Source organism: Chenopodium album, chromosome 19 (genome assembly GCF_948465745.1).
Source record: "Chenopodium album chromosome 19, dcCheAlbu1.1, whole genome shotgun sequence".
Taxonomy (NCBI): domain Eukaryota; kingdom Viridiplantae; phylum Streptophyta; class Magnoliopsida; order Caryophyllales; family Amaranthaceae; genus Chenopodium; species Chenopodium album.
This window is the reverse complement of record NC_137852.1, coordinates 28,676,603-28,689,095: the sequence shown is the minus strand read 5'-3', so window position 1 is coordinate 28,689,095 and position 12,493 is coordinate 28,676,603. Positions and strand designations below refer to the sequence as shown.

General features: G+C 37.1%; 1 pseudogene; it reads right to left on the bottom strand.

Annotated features, from left to right (window-relative positions):
- Positions 1-5,063: 5,063 nt before the first annotated feature.
- LOC145595145 (pentatricopeptide repeat-containing protein At1g79490, mitochondrial pseudogene) lies at positions 5,064-7,770 on the bottom strand (annotated as a pseudogene).
- Between the last annotated feature and the right edge of the window lie 4,723 nt (positions 7,771-12,493).

The following is a 12,493-nucleotide window of genomic DNA, read 5'->3' as shown; positions in this document are numbered from 1 at the left end:
TAGCAGGGCAACTCTTGTAATAAACTTTGTTTTAATCTAATTAGCGAACAACAACAAAACCTTAGTCCCAAAATGATTTGGGGTAGGCTAACATGAATTATCATAAGGAATCGTCTGATATAAAGAAACGGACATAACAAAACCATCATTTAAAAGAGTTTGAAAAAAGGTGAGTAAAGAATAGCTGAAGCTTCAGACTCAAATGAAATATTGCCAAGTATTGCCCTGTGAAGCTGACGAATGGAAGAAATATCTCTTAATGCCCTCCAAATACTCGGCATCAAGCAGCATCTACCACAATGGCAAACTAATTACATAGTATAAGCTCGTACAAATCTGTAACACTGATGGAAGTAAAAAATTCATGCATAGTTTCCACTACATGAAGCCAAAGGTTTAGGGTTTGTGTGACTTTGCTTGCCAAGAGCTTATATTGTTAATTGACTTAATTCTGTCTGCAACTCTGCAGTTGACAGCTTCACAAACCAGCTGAGCATAACAGGTTTATTTCTTGCATACATTATGATTTCCATCTCTTTAAAACACGCAGATTCGCATGGATAAGCATTTGCAAAAGCAATTCACAACTTACATCCTTAGAAAATTTTTGGATGAATAGAGCGGTATTGATGAATTCTAGAGGTTATCTCATCTTTTCAACATCCAGATAAGCATATACAAGCATTTTCCTAAACAATGCAAGACAACTTAGATTTGCAATCCCTACCAAGTTTTCGTTACAGGAATTCCGATAGCTCTGTAAGGGGTTTGTGAAGAATTCTACACGTCCAATTCATTCTCATCCATAAACTAAGCCTCATTTTGGCAAATCACTTTTATCTTAAAGGACTTTATTCTTAAGTGTGTAGCCTCTTCCTGGTGTTAAAACTATTGCTTCAGTAGGGCAAACACAGATTCTTTCTTATTTCTCAATCCCATTGGTGTACTGTATGACAAGCCCCAATATCCACTATCAACATGATGTTGAGCTATAGCTAAGCATACACACCACATTTCCTCATCTTTCAACATTTAACTTATTCATATTACTCAAAGAACATGTCGATGTTCTGTCTTCTTAGCAAATAATTTTTGAGCAGCAGCACATTCTGCATCAAGTTTTTCCTTCTTCACCAAACAATTACCCCAAACTGATTTTCCCTGCATTTCAGTAGCACATTCCCAAAAGCAAAATTCATGCTCCCTTGACAACCATATCACTCCATCTGCTATACTTGCTGGCCATGTTTTTCGCCTCCCTCAACAAAAGAAGCAACTTATTCTGTTTTCATCAGTCCATCAGTCCATCAGTCCTGTAGTCATGCTCTCTAATTTTATTTACTCCGTATATATTCTGTATATGCCACGATTGGTGGGCATCTGAAGCTCCACAAAGACCATTTCCTCACACAAAATTAGTCTCATCTCTCAACATCAACAGCTTATACATCTCTTACTACATCTTTTCCCTGATCACGAGTTTTCCCCAAAAGTGAGGGCAGAAAAAAATGCCATCCTCATCCTCCCTTATAAATCAAATAGTTCTGCAGCACAGCCTTGTCAATTTAGTGAAGAACCAAATTACAATACTACACCATCATCTATCATTGTCAGCAGGACCTTCCCCACAAGAAAATAGGTCTAACTCTTGGTAAAGATGACCAAGAGACAAAAAAAAAAAAAGGTTTGATGTCATCTGCTTAATCAATAAGACCTTTTGGCCATGGCATCCTCATAGTATTAGAAAGCACCCTGTGGCAGATAACATGTACATGTCTAGAACTCTATTGAGCTTTCCTTCGCACACAGTATAACAGTGGCATCAACAAACTTACTATAAAGGGCCATACATCATTCTCTGTTGCAATGCACCCCGTTTCCTGATACTCAACTAGATTTTCTCAATCAACTGCTATAAATACTCAAAGAATTAACTTAATAACAGCTGAGCCTTATCAATTTCCCAAAAGCTAGTACTAAAAGATAAGGTTTTCCCTTCAAGGAAAGAAGTATTAAAGACAAAGACATAATAAAAGACAAAAACAAAGGATGTGAGAAACAGGCGTGTGAAAAATGTGTCTTGGACCTGCTGCCACCTGTTAGCAATCATGTAATGGTTAATCTGATATACAACAGGAATGTAGGCAAACTAACAAGGGCTATCTGTTTTGCCAGGACCTAAGAAACAAATAAGGGAAATTTGTTCCTATAAATAAATAAATAAATACAAAACAAATAAATCTATTATTATGCCTTGAATATTGTATATGTCTTTTGAACAAAAATGGGAAAAAGAAACCCTGATTCTAGTCGCAATTAAATCTTTTACAATTCGTGTTCTTCGTCTCTAGTTTCAGGTTTGTCTTCAATTCCTCCTATCTGAGAGCTAATATGTATTTTCAATTTAATCTATAATTTTAAATTGAAAAAAAAAGGGCTATACTCATAATATGATACCTTGTACGATTTATACCTCCCTAACCAATTGCCAGAAGACTTTGTAATACACTCAAAATTCACCTTTTATTGAGGGAGAAACAGAAAAAAAAAAACTCGGATGAAAAAATAAAAAAATTAAAATAATAAAACAAACAATTTAAAAAACAAAACCTTTGCCGGATTGCAACCTTAAGGACAATCTGTACTTGTTTCTCACCTTTCCACCAAAAGCACAGGAAGTTTAAGAACATAGCATGGTAAATCTTTGTACTATGCATCAGATGCTTATCACCTGGGCTTGTAAGGAGCACATTCATTTCAGAAGGTTGAAAATAGAGCTTCAGCCCGCAAAGGTATGGAGTATGTTACTTGAAATCGATCACAAGAGGGAGGCTGACAAAAAAATTAATTGCTCTGTCGATACACACCTGACACCCCCATCTCCATTGAACCCTTTTCCCCATTAAATCATATTACTCAAATTAATTTTTGTAAACTTCGACAATGGAAATGTTTTTTAAAATTGGACATTAATCAATCAATAGCATTAGTTATAGTATTATGAATATATTGAATACAAGATAAACAGTTTTCATAAACCGCAAACAGAATTACTTAAAATGATAATATGATGCATAAAAGATGAAATAGCTCGTTATAGAGAAAATGTACTAGTAGTTAATCTTAAAGATGTCTGACTGATGTAAATTATAATATGAGGCCAAATGCTAGTAGAGTGGCATGAGAAACACATAATAATAAATCAGTACAAGATGTATGAAAAGAGCAAAACACTACTAAAATGAGCAACAATGATCCACAGGACCACAGGACTGTCAGCGGCAAACGTGTAAGAAGACATAAAAGGCAAATCAATAAATTTAGCTAAGCCAAACTCCATCCAATGTTCCCCTTCCCTAGTATCTTCATATTCTCAACATCTAGACCTTTCCAATTGTATCATTAACGCTGCCTTTATCTAATTTTCAAACCAAAAAAATCTCATCTCAGGCGTCATATTTTGAACAAAAAAATAGTAGTCACTATCACCCTATCTTGAATAGCCTCGTGATTATTTATATTGTTTAGTTTCCACAACATAAGGTTTATATAAATCTACATAATCACGCATAAACTCAGCTATCTTCTATTGGGCTTATTTGACAAGGCCATATAGCAATAATTGGAAACAAAACAGAATTCATCAGCTTGTTTATAGGCACGAAATTACTTGCACCAAAAAAGGAAAAAAAAAAAAAAGAAAAAAAAAAAAAAAAAAAAAATTCCTAAAGCTCACAGCTTTCCTATGGTGTACCATCCTTGAATATTTGCTTATTTCTCTTTTATATTAACCATAAACATGTTGCTGCAGTTTTTATCAGTCAAAACACCAGAAGTGCAGAACAAAGTGTATGATTTATTTATTTATCTTTGATGATTCAAAATTTCCATCAGAATTTAGAGAAGATCCCAACTTAATGAAGAAAGTTGACGTGACATATCCGAGCCATAATACCATAATGAGCACATACATAAATCATTATATTCTATTCCGAATAAGAAATTCCATGAGAAAGGGAAGAAAAAGTTCAGAATTACCATCTTGCTTTTCTTTCAAGTCTTTTCGTCTCATCATAAACTGTTAAGCTGCAAGAAGTTATGATCACTTACAACAGAACAGTCGGAGATAATTGGGACAACAGACAGTAATAAGATTAACTAACCATGCATGAAAGGTATGATTTGTACCACATGGATAATTACTTTTCTTGAACACTAAGAACAGGATTAAACGTGACAATTTCCCCCCAAACAATGTGATATCAGACCATTTTTACATCACGCTTCCATCACATGGCTTGAGAAAGCAAAAACGATCAGAAGGACAAAACAAAAAAAGCTTCTTATATTAAGAACCTAACTTTCAAGAATGAATTTTGACCATACAGATAAAAGTATATTGATAAAAATTGTAGCAATACAATCACAATATAAAGTACTTCCATAACAACATATTAATATATTATGAAGTATTCATGAATATATAGTAAATTTAATATGGAGTCAATATTAAGCCAAATAGTATGTGGCTCCTAATACAAGAAACAGTATCTTATGAAAGAGAAGGTGCCAGATTATACAATCAGAGAGATTGTGAAGCAATAAGCAAAACTTATTAGAACAAACACAATATGCAGAAAATGCTGAACAACAAAGATTTTTGCATCAATTGAGACAATAAGATGCACATTGCTATAATGCCAACAGTGGCAAAAACTGACCACAGTAATGTGGACGATTTGACTGTCACAACATGATCACCTTGTCACGGTAAATCTGCAGAAAATGCTGAACACAAAAGATTTTGCATCAATTGAGGCAATTATATCACATGCTAGAATGCCAACAGTTGCAAAATTAGGTCGTGGTAGTGACCACGACAATGTTGATGATTTGACAGTCACAAGACTCACAACATGAATTGTTATAATGTGATAAATAAAAAGGTTGAATTGTTAATATATGATGGTTAAATAGTAACAATCTTTTAGCTACTAATGGACACACCTCACAAGGGCAATATCTCTTCTTTTAATGCTTCCAAGAATAGAGTTTCTTTTTTAAAAAAAATTCCCTTGTGCGAAAAAAAATGTAGATTGACAAACAAAAGTTACCACAAGGTAACAGGATTTACATGGAATAGGAGAATGACATCCTCCCAATTAATATATATGAGTACACCAATACAGGAGAACCAAAAACTTCTATTTCTATGTCTATAACCTAACTTTTTTTTTATGCCTAAATTAAAGAACAAATTAAACAGCACAACATTGTATTGATAAATAGGTACATACTATTCAAGACGTCTTCCCTCCAAGAAGAGGTTTAGATGGTGATAAAGATCGCATTTCAGGTGCAGAACTGGGGAATAATATATTCAACTTGTGCATGAGAATGTCAGCTCGGGATGGAATCTCATTTAATAAGAACTTTTGAACTATAGGTTTCTTAAACCATTCCAGGACAGAATCACCTGGAGCTCTCAAAACAACTTTACTAACCTCAAATGGAGAGTCAACTGAGCTCAACATCTGGGCAATCACAATCTTCAGAGTTGGCCCGGTAACAAGTTTGATCCTTCGGGGTACAACGCCATAGTAAAGCATGCGTTTTCTAAACCTATGAAGGGTGTGCACGACAGCAATGAGTGCTGCTCCAACTGATAAATTTCTGACATCAAGGGACCAAGCAATATGCTGATCAAAGACAATTGCCTTTGGGAAAAGCTTATTCTCATAGGAGACCTTCCAAACACAACGTGCACGATTTATCTGTCCCATCAGAACAAGATAATTGAGGAGTACATTAACAAAGTACTTAGCTGCCCCTTCTTCTAGTTCATAATCAATTCCTTGAAAAAAATCCCGAACAAAAAGTAAAACTGGTTGTTTCCTTTGTTCTGGGCCAGTGAAAAGACCGCACATGAAGGCGTGTGCCTTATGCTTTGTAGCACTAAGAATGGACATTAAATGTTTCTCACTCTGCTCATCCTGACATCTGACAAGATGAGCTAGAATTGATGTGTAAAGTATCAGATCAACTTTTGCAGCTGAGTTCACGTATGTTTCAAGAAGAGGTTTGGCAGAATCATATAATCCATTTTTCATGCAGGACTCAAAAAGCTGTCGGATGATAAAATTATTAGTCCTTATCCCAGATGAACTCATGAACCGAAGCCATCTTAATGCAAGATCTACAGAACCATCTTTTATATAGACCATAAGAACATCACTGGCACTAACATCTGCAGGATAACCCATGGCTTTCATTTCAAGCAAAATTTTAGCAGCCACATCCACCAGCTTCTTACTGGCTACAAGGGTCAAAAGTGCAGTATAAGTACTGAGTGTCGGTCTTAAACCTGCATTTGTCATTGAGTTATAGAGCTTCATGGCAGGATCCACTTGTCCAGAGGCAGCATGCATTTCTAATAGGCAAGAGTAGGTAGAGGGTGTAGGCAGGAACCCTGCTCTCTCCATGTCCTGGAAAACAGACATTGCGGTCTCAAGCTTTCCTGATTTTGCATGAGATTCAACAACCATCGTATAAAGTCCGTAATTTGGCCTGAAACCAGCTTTTTTCATTTCATCCCAAAGCCGAAGAGCTGCTTCTAATTTTCCAGCCTTGACATAAGACTCTATTAGTGAAACAAACATAGTGGCTGATGGCCTATATCCAAAGCCCTGCATTTCCATATACAACTTCATTGACATATCCAGCCTCCCTGCCTTCCCCATCAAATCAACAAACGACGCAAATATAGAAAAGCTAGGACGAAATTTCCTCTCCTTCATCTCTTGAAAAAGCTTAATAGCAGCATCTAGACGACCAGATCGTGCCAAGCTAGGTATCATCAACTCATATGTTGAACTATCTAATGAACATCCACTTGCTTCCATACCCTCATAGACTTCAACCGCCTTATACGGCAAACCCTTGTTCAAAAATAAGGTTATTAAATGATTATAAGTTTGTGTCTCAACCTTACAACCAGCTTCCTGAATCTTCTTAAAACAACAATATGACACCTCTAATTTTTCAGCCTTTGCTAAATACTGAATTACACGATTATATGCACTAAAAGAAGAATTACCATTATCAACATAATCGCGAATCATCTCATCAAACAATGATTGTATTTTATCATAATCTCTACTTTTATTCAATTCATCCAATAATAACAAGTAACATTCATCATTTGGCACATACCATTGTTGCCTCTTTGCCCATTGGAACAAGCTAGCCGACATTTCGCCATCATTGATTATCTTCATCGCTTGAATTACCTGCGTCATATTGGGAACAAATTGAAGTTTGTCCAATTGGGTTTCCATCTCAGGCCCCCATTTCCACCTCCTCACTATCTCCACAAGTTTTGCAACTGCAGAAGCATTCAGAAATGGTTTCTTAACCCCACCTGACATTACATGATCATCAACACCCGGTTCGACAGAACGAACGCCTTTACCGGTGTAAAGAACACCTCCCTTCTCATCTAAATACTCTATTTCCTCAGTCCATTCACCCGAATTCGGCTTCCCAGAGCAGTAACTTCGACGAACAAAATCGGGGATTTTGAGCCTGCGGTCAATTAAACTGAAATATAGAGATACTGTAATCGGAGTGAATAATCTATTATGCTCATTTTCCACAATGTCGCCTGAAATGGGGTTATGCGCATATAATGGTGCTGCAGAAGTGGGATTTTTGCGGTTGAGAGTGAGATTTCTCCGCCATAAAACTCTGCAACGAAACATGAATGGATAGTAGGGAAACTATTGATTGAATTGCAAATGCAGAGATCAGATTACTGGAGTTCTTGTTTGCACCGAATAAGCTAAAACCCTAAACCCTGTGTTATAAAAAAAAATTGCGTTTTTCTATTTAGTGCCCCTGAGGGAGTAGTTATCAACCCTGCACCGTGCTATAAATAGCACGGGGGCATTTTGGGGTTTTCACGTTTAATGAGTGTATTTTAATAATTCATACGTACAGAAGTACGAATATAAAACACAACACGAACAGAAGTACGAATATAAAACACAACATACCCGTTTGAATGCGAATTTCCGTTTCATCATCTCCAACATTACTTAATTTTTCCCGCTTGTGATTTGTTAGTGCAGAGGCCTGTTCTTCACCATTTTCGAACACGGGAGGAGGCTTATTGATCAGGATAGCTTTTGCATTTCCAATAAAAGATGAGGTAAGCTTCAATTGGTAGTAGTTATACTTTAGGGCTTTATTTTGCGATTTTGCGACATGGATTAAATAGTAGATTGAATTATTAGCGAATTTGCAGTTTAAGGGCTTTAGTTGATATTAATCACGAATGTAATTGATAATGCAATTCTGAATTAAGTAGTAATTTTGAAATTAGGGTTTGCGGTTTTGCGAAATTGGTTACTGAATTAATCAAATAATCGCATGATTGTGATATTTAGTGTGTGAACTAAATTATTAGTTTGAAATTAATGGTGATTTGATTTTTTGATGTTGTTTGAGTAGTCGCATGTAGAGAATTGTCTGAGTATTAGCTGTTGTGAAGGTGTGATGTAGAGCTATATGTGTGGCCATTTTTTTGAAGTCTTGTTGTTGATTTTGTGCAGTTTGGTAATAGATATTCATGCATGCAGTTTCGTAGATGATTTTTATTTGGTGAATTGTGAAGTGTGTAGTTGCAAATTGAATATTTGATGGGTATTTTAGTGAATGTTTGTTGATTTTGTGCAGTTTGGTAATAGATATTCATGCATGCAGTTTCGTAGTTGATTGTTATTTGGTTGAATTGTGAAGTGTGTAGTTGCAAATTGAATATTTGATGGGTATTTGACTGAATATTTGATTGAATATTTGATTGAATAAGTCATGAATTTGCATAGTGATTCCACGATGATACCTTTGAAGCGTGATTCCACGATGATCGAGCAAAAACAATGGGGAGATAAAGAACCTCAAATGTGATTCCTCTACTTGGTCCACGAGCACGGATTAAGACCTCCACTAATGCTAGTTAGTCGCGAAAGAACACTTCTATTGACCTTCTACGGAGATGGACGAACGATCAACTAGGCAAGAACCACCGCGCAACACCACGTGAGCCACTAGGGGTGGCCGGCCGTGGGTGAGAGGGGAGGAGAGAGGCGTGCGTGTGAGAGAGGGAGGATGAGGGCTTTTTGGATGGTGGTTGCTTAATTCACAATTCACTGTATTGTCAATTGTGACTTATCATGCAACCCTAGGCAAGGTTATTATTTATAGATCGCATCTCTAAATAATAGCCCAAGTCCAAATCCAAGTCCACTTCCTAATCCCACTCAAACTATACTTAGCCCACTCATGCTTATGACTAATTGATTGCTCATGAGGCCCATTAATGGGCCTCTAACTTGCTTAACCAAATACCCTTGTGTGTGACCAATATAGGATCCATTCTAAAGGGCTTCGGGCTATTTGACTAGCCCAAAGATCATCTCTCATAGTCTAGCGACAGAGGATGACGCCCCAATAGAATGAACTTATTATCTCCATAATAGTGATCCTTGATATATCTAGTAATTGCACTTATCGAAGACACAATTCCTTCAATCTCCCACTTGTCTGAGACAAGTGCGCAATATTCAAATTCCTTAAGTCATTTTGTGTCGATTTGATAATATGATTGCATCTTATGCAATCTATATTAATCTACAAATCGTTTCTTGAAATCCGAGTTAGAATTACAAAACAAATGGTTACTATGTAACACATTTGAGCACGGCCATGCATTTTCTGAATTCTCCCTCTTCAAGAGGCCAAAACATGACACATTCCTCATTTAATAGGTAGACTCTATCCAATCTTGTGGCAACCAAAGCTCCCACTCAACTTCTGAAATAACCAGGAAACACCCTTTATAATCTCCAGTTACGGGAAGACGTTTGAATGTACCACAGTTATATCATCCATTAAATGAAATCAATGTTCCACTCATGTCAAAGGAATCCACTAATATATCCGGAAGTTCTATACTTGAACTTCAAAGTTGGTCTATAGTTCGATCATGCATCATTCATGCATATCCATGTGATTGACCGAGTATCACTACACTCCTATAGCCCATGAAACTGCGCTATCCAATCAATCTTAATTAACATGCTAGTTCAGTATAAGAAATCATTTATGTCCACTTTAATGATTCCGAACTAGGAACTTAATAATATATGAATTTTGTTCACCTGTGGGGTTTCATTCAAAAGGTCATTAACCTAGTGAGCCCATCAATTCATAATTATTTTGGACATTTTATTTAATTTTGAAACCACAATTAAATAAGAGAAAAATAATTTCTGATTAAACATAATTCTGCAAATGAATGTATTACATATGTAATTTGTTTTCTCAAAACAAAAACAACTTCTAATTACATCATTCGCTTCAATCCAGTTGCACTAGTATGCTTCTCATGCTTAGGCATTGGAAGGGGTTTAGTAAGCGGATCAGCGATGTTCTCATCCGTGTGAATTTTGCTCATCTTGACATCTCCTCTGTCAACGATCTCTCGAATGAGGTGAAACTTCCTCTCTACATGTTTGGATTTGAAGTGTGACCTAGCTTCCTTGGATTGAGCAATAGCTCCATTATTGTCACAATATATCTCGATACCCTTTTGAGAACTTGGTACAATATCCAGCTCAGTCAGGAACTTCTTTATCCAAACAGCTTCCTTAGCTGCTTCAACAGCAGCCAAATACTCTGATTCTGTCGTAGAGTCTGCGACAGTGCTTTGCTTCGAACTCTTCCAGCTCACTGCTCCTCCATTCAGACAGAAAATGTATCCAGATTGAGATCTGAAGTCATCCCTGTCTTTTTGGAAACTCGCATCCGTATAACCTTTGACAACCAACTCATCTTCGCCACCATACACTAGAAACATTCCTTTCGTCCTTCTCAAGTACTTAAGGATGTTCTTGGCAGCTGTCCAGTGTGCTTCACCTGGATTTGCCTGAAACCTGCTGCACATGCTTAGAGCATATGCAACATCCGGCCTTGTACAAATCATGGCATACATTATCGATCCTATTGCAGAAGCATAAGGAATGATAGCCATACGTCTCATCTCATCTGGCATAACCGGGCATTGAGATTTACTGAGCGTAATGCCATGGGACATGGGGAGAAAACCTCTCTTGGAGTTTGTCATCTCGAACCTGTCAAGAACCTTATCAATATAAGTCTCTTGACTTAGTCCAATCATCCTTCGAGACCTGTCTCTATGGATTTTGATTCCCAAAATGTACTCAGCTTCACCTAAGTCTTTCATGGAAAAACAACTCTTCAACCATTCCTTGACTGACTCAAGCATTGGTATGTCATTTCCCATGAGAAGTATGTCATCTACATACAAGACTAAGAAAACTACGCTGCTCCCACTAGACTTCTTGTATACACAAGGTTCCTCTTCACTTTTGACAAAATCAAACCTTTTGATCGCTTCATCAAAACGAAGATTCCAACTCCTGGATGCCTGCTTCAATCCATAAATGGATTTCTCAAGCTTGCATACCTTTCTAGGATTTTCTGGATCTTCAAAACCCTCAGGTTGTGTCATATACACTTCCTCCTTCAAGAACCCATTCAAGAAGGCGGTTTTGACATCCATCTGCCATATTTCGTAATCGAAAAATGCGGCGATTGCTAGAAGAATCCGAATAGACTTAAGCATTGCTACTGGGGAAAAAGTTTCATCATAGTCAATACCATGAATCTGTCTGAACCCTTTTGCAACTAGTCTTGCTTTATGGATGTAGGCATTTCCATCCTTGTCTGTTTTAATCTTGTAGACCCATTTGCAACCAATGGGTTTTACCCCATTAGGCAAGTCAACTAGGGTCCACACTTTATTTTCAGACATTGACTCCATTTCGGATTTCATGGCCTCAAGCCATTTATCTGAGTTGGGGCTCACCAAAGCTTGCTTGTAGGTTGTGGGTTCCTCATTCTCCAATAAGAAGATTTCAGAATCCTCAGTTAACAGAACCTCGACAAACTGTTTGTTTCTGATTCTGGCAGACCTACGTGGGGTAGGAGCAACAGTAGAAATTTTCTCTCCAACTTTTTGAAGATTTTCGCATGAATTAGATTCAAGTGGGACGATAGGAGTCTCGCTGGTGGAATTAGCTTGCTCCGACGCATGATTAATCGTTTCATGCGCCCTCGCCTCTGATGTGGTGTTATCCACATCCATTTGTTGCTCGTCTCGAATTTCTTCGAGAACCACTTTACTCCCACTTGGCTTTCTAGATAGAAATTCCTTTTCTAGAAAGACACCATAGCGAGCAACAAACACTTTGTTGTCTTCGCGATTGTAGAAGTAATACCCTTGTGTTTCTTTAGGATAGCCCACAAAGAAACACTTGTCTGATTTAGGGTGTAGTTTATCGCTTTGTAAACATTTTACATAGGCTTCACAACCCCAAATCTTGAGATAAGACAAATTTGGAACTCTTCC